The following is a 4,881-nucleotide window of genomic DNA, read 5'->3' as shown; positions in this document are numbered from 1 at the left end:
CCTGTCCAGGTCCCTCTGGATGATGCTTATGTCAGCCTTGTTGTTTCTAAAGGTTTTAAGTGCCTTTTTATGGGTTAAGAAGGAATCAGATTGAAGAAAATCCTGCTTAATTTCATTCACGTTAAAGTCAAAGTTCAGTCTTTATCTTAACAGTGTTGTGCTGGGTTAAATCATAGGTTTTGTGCTGTCAGGTCAACACTCAGCTCCGTATGATGGTTCTGCTATTTAGAATTTTCTAGTACTGTTCACAGTTGCTTTAGAAATCTAATTTTAAAAAGCTTTATGTATGATGCTTCTGTATTCTCATGAACCAAACTGGAATAATTTTTTACCAATTAGTTTGATAGTGATTAATTGATATTCTTTTATCTTCAGAATTCACTGAGAAAGTAATTAATGTAAATACTTGCATTTAAAAAAAAAACCAAACTTGTTTTTCACCTCCGTCATGTTTTGTTAGTGACAGGTACGCACCAAGCTTACATGAATTGGGACACTTCACAATCCCAACGGTCTGTGATCCAGCAACCCTACAGTGGTTTATTTTCGCCAAAGCACAGGAAGCAAGAGAGAATCTGAAAAGAAAGGAGGAGTAAGTGTTTGTGAGACTCAGTATACATTTAGCTCAAATCTTTGCATGCCATATGTTTAGTTTGGAGGAGGAGAACTTTGATGAATGTATTTGTGCTCTTTTGGTGGAAAAAAAACCTTCTGTCTTATAAACAGAACTTTACTGCTTAGTCAATTTCAGTGTTCAGTGAACACAGTTGTTAGAAAATACCTGTCCTTCACCTTGTGGAAACAGCTGTACTTTACTCAGAAACAAAAGATTTTTGCTTACAAGACAAAATTACGTATTTTCTTTTTTACAATTACTTCCTGAAAGGGGAGGTGGTTTTTTTTCTTTGAAGGAAAAGACCTTTTTATTGAGTAAGAAACCTAAAAAACTTCTGTTAATGTCACATTGTGACAAGAAAGCAGTAAAATCTGAAGTGAAATAACTGAGACAGACTAGAGAATTGTTATTGCTAGTTGTTTGTAAGTTAGTTGAGGCAGAGATTGGTTAGCACCTAACAGGGGGAAGAAAAAAGAAATGGGGTAGAATGGTCAGAGCAAATACCTCCTTGGTACTCCCTCCCAGATGAGAGGGAGGTGAGAGGGGCGACAGTAGTGAGCCGTGGTACCGTACTTACGTCCATGACTTGTAACATCCGTCAGAACTGTGAATTTTGTTCGTGAGCGTGTATGTTTTATGCCTCTCTGAGGATTAAGAGCATGAAGTAGAGATGCTGGTTTTATTTTGAATAAAATACCGTGATAGGTACCTGCTGTTACGGCCCTTTCAGAAGCTGTTACTGCAGGTTTATTTTTCTGCTTTAAGGAGCTTTTAATGAGTTGTTGGTGTCACATTGCCATGAGCATATACATACTGTGCACGGTTCCACATGCTTTTTTGGGAAGGTTGTTTCGGGCCTGAGTCTTACTGAAGGCTTTACGGTTTTAGCTCTGAGATCTGATTCCTTGGGAGGATACATTTTGGCGATGGCTTTGGTAAAACATGGAAGTTTGTTGGAATTTTTCCACAACCCTAGTCCAGCTTTGAAGTTGGGCTATTTTTGCCGTGTAAGTTAAAACTGCTGAACAGCTCTCTACGTAGCTGTCCATATGTGACAGCTGGGAAAGCGCTGTCTGTGGAGGTCGGAGGGATGTTGTAGCAAATGCATGCATTGACATCTGGGTAACCCACTCTCCAGAAAACCTCGCACTACCCCACATCATAAAGACACTACTCCAGGAATAATGTGGGGTTGTCTTTACTCTGTACTCCTGAGTTTGACTGACTGCACTTGAGAAAATACTTGGAGCTGGAAACATTATCTTACGTTAAGTGTACTCAATAGATCTCCTTTCCCAACCTCCCCCTTAATTGCCTAGTTTTTGAGCCAATTTACACGTTGTGGCTCCAAAATACCCTGTGGCAGCAAACTGTGCAGTTGAATGACACATCCCATGTGTAGATGAGGGAGGGAAGAGTTGTTCTTTGGTTTATAGACCCACGGCCTGATGATTTCATTTGTCATTCTCTTGTTCTTGTGCTGTAGGAAATACAAAACTGTATTATTCTGTATTTATCACCGCTACATTTTTTTTTTTCCTGGCTACATTATATTTCCTTTTAGTTTTCTTTTATTGAAGCTGAAAACTCCTTTTCCATTTAATGCTTCCATGAACAGAGCCCATCCTGTACTTCTGATTTTCCTTAGCCTCCTGTGGTTGTTAAAGGGGCCCTGAGATAAAGGAAAATATTTTGAGATGTGCTGAATTTACTTTGCACCTGCAGGTAAATGTTTTACGTGCAGTCAGTAGCGTTGCTGGAATTCTGTATGACCTGGTGCACTGGGGAGTTCAAATGCTGCTGCTCTAGAAAAATGTCTTATCTGTGTGGGTAATGTCAGCCTTCTAGTAATGCAGGACTTAGTATGAATCTGCTTTTCCTTCCCTTGCTCTTGTCAAGTGTCACTTGTGTTTTGTGAGAGAGGTGTAAGCCTCCTGCTGGAAGTGACGGAAACTGAAGCTGCAGTTCCCGCTCTGTGCCACTAACTTGGTATCCTTCAAGGGAGCCTGACTTTCAGAGAACAGGAAAGCTTGGTGCTCAGGTGTCGGAGAATGCGCTCGCTCTGGGTAGCTGTGTCTGTGCTGGATTCACATCCCGGTGGCTCTGCGAATGGGTCTGTGCTGTGGGGCAGCAGCAGTGCTGGTTCTGTAACCCAGCTGGCTCTGGAAGTACAGCTGCATTAACGTGGCACAGCAGCACCTGAGCTGGTAAGGCTTGCTGAACCCGTGCGGTCTCACGGCTCCAGTGACGCTTCGTGAATTTTGCACGTTAGCCTCATTGCTGAGTAGCTGCTGACGGGTCTGCCGTGTGGTGTCTCACCGCTCTCTGTATGGGGTGAACAAAAAGAATCAGCTGCAAGCTATGAATTAAATATTCATAGAACCATTTAGGTTGGAAAATACCTTTCTGGATTTGGTTGGTTCTTATACTTCTGTAATTAGTAAGTTATTAACACATTTAATATGTGTCAGGTAACTCTACCTGTCATCCATTGGTTTTGATGACATGCAGGACACCAGTCTTGGTTAAGGCGACAGAGTAGTTACTAACATGATTTTATTCCTCAAGCTTACACTTCCAAGGTTATTTTAAGTGCTTTCATCCCTTAAATTAAAAATGGAGCCTCATAGGATTTTTATTTTTGTATTTCCCCCATTACCTGGTGAGCAAAATCATAGAATCACAGAATGGTTTGGGTTGGAAGGGACCTTAAAGATCATCTAGTTCCAACCCCCCTGCCATGGGCAGGGACACCTTCCACTAGACCAGGTTGCTCCAAGCCTCATCCAGCCTGGCCTTGGACACTTCCAGGGATGGGGCATCCACAGCTTCTCTGGGCAACCTGTGCCAGTGCCTCCCCACCCTCTCCGGGAAGAACTTCTTCCTGATATCCAATCTAACCCTCCCCACTTTTAATTTAAACCCGTTCCCCCTTGTCCTGTCACTACAGGCCCTTGTAAAAAGTCCCCCCCAGCTTCCTGGTAGCCCCTTCAGGTACTGGAAGGCTGCAGTAATGATTCCGTGGTGCAGCCTGTACCTGTAGGCAGGCTGTTGCCCGTAGTCGTGTAAGCGTGTTCAGTCTGGCCTCTGAGGGAGACATGGGTATCAGCCTGCACAGAAGGCTCAGCTGTACTATCGCGGGACGGGACGCGACACCCTCGTTTCCATGCCTATAACCTACAGAAATATTATCTCTGCGGTTTTTTTGTGAGAGATCTAATTTTGTCACTGTATGTTGTCTTCATTTGCTAGGATGATGGTTACAGAAAAAGAGCTAGTCGATACTTCCACTGAAAAGTTTTCTTTGGATCGGCTGTATAAGGAACCCAGTGTTTCCAGCGCCCAGATGATAGATTGTTGTAAGCGACTGCTAGAAGAATCGCTGCCGTACCTACAAGGCATGCACCTTTGCATTTCACATTTCTACTCCGTGCTGCAGGATGGAGACCTGTGCATACCTTGGAACTGGAAAAACTGAGGACATATCTGATAATCAGATGAATTGTTTATTTTCTGTAAGAGGTTATAAATATGAATGGTTTTTAAGAGTAAATTATTTAAATCTGTATTTTGATATCAGTATTCAACCCACAGATTTTCTTCTAACTGCTGCTGAAGGAGGATTGTAGTCCTAGACACTTCGCACAACGCGCAGTGTTGCCAGCCCTGGGACAGACACCCGTACATTCTCCATGCTGCCGTAGGAGTCCCGGTGCGTGGTAGCAGTTGTGAAACCGCGGTTTTGTAGTGAATTATGCAAATCACATTAAATTGCAAGTCTGCAAAAATGTGCGTGTGTATTCTTAATATACATGAATATTGCCAGATAGATCACCTTAAATAAGGAGTGTACTACTCAAACCAGACCTTAGATGTCATCTTGAGGGATCCATTGCACGCAGAAGTTGAATAGGTACGTTATCCGATGGCAGCATTGGCATTTCATGTTGTTACCTGTTACTGAATTTAAAAAAAAAAAAAGCAGATGGGGAAAATACATCAGATTACTTCTGTTTTGCAGAAGCAAGCAGTGCATTAACGTGGCCTCTGCAGTAGAGTTTCATATGTTAGCCCAGTATTGTTGCCTTAGAATTTCAAAATATGTCAGTTGTATGTTGTGGAGGTACTTAAAAGGAGATGTCATTCTCTTCTTGTTTTCCAGGATTTGCTCAGTAAGTACAGAGAATGCTCTTTACATACACTCTAACAGATTGCAGATCCCATTCACAACACTTAAAACCTGAGTAGTTTTACATGACCTCTAA

The 4,881-nt window shown here is 42.2% G+C and overlaps 1 long non-coding RNA gene across 1 annotated transcript; it reads left to right on the top strand.

The window, feature by feature from the left end:
• The first annotated feature begins 458 nt into the window (after positions 1–458).
• LOC104510603 lies at positions 459–4,404 on the top strand. Its single transcript, XR_727902.1, has 2 exons — positions 459–592; positions 3,869–4,404. It is a non-coding gene; the product is annotated as an uncharacterized LOC104510603 (long non-coding RNA).
• The last annotated feature ends 477 nt before the right edge of the window (positions 4,405–4,881 follow it).

Source organism: Eurypyga helias, unplaced genomic scaffold (assembly GCF_000690775.1).
Source record: "Eurypyga helias isolate BGI_N326 unplaced genomic scaffold, ASM69077v1 scaffold43045, whole genome shotgun sequence".
Taxonomy (NCBI): domain Eukaryota; kingdom Metazoa; phylum Chordata; class Aves; order Eurypygiformes; family Eurypygidae; genus Eurypyga; species Eurypyga helias.
This window is presented reverse-complemented; position numbering and strand designations above follow the sequence as displayed.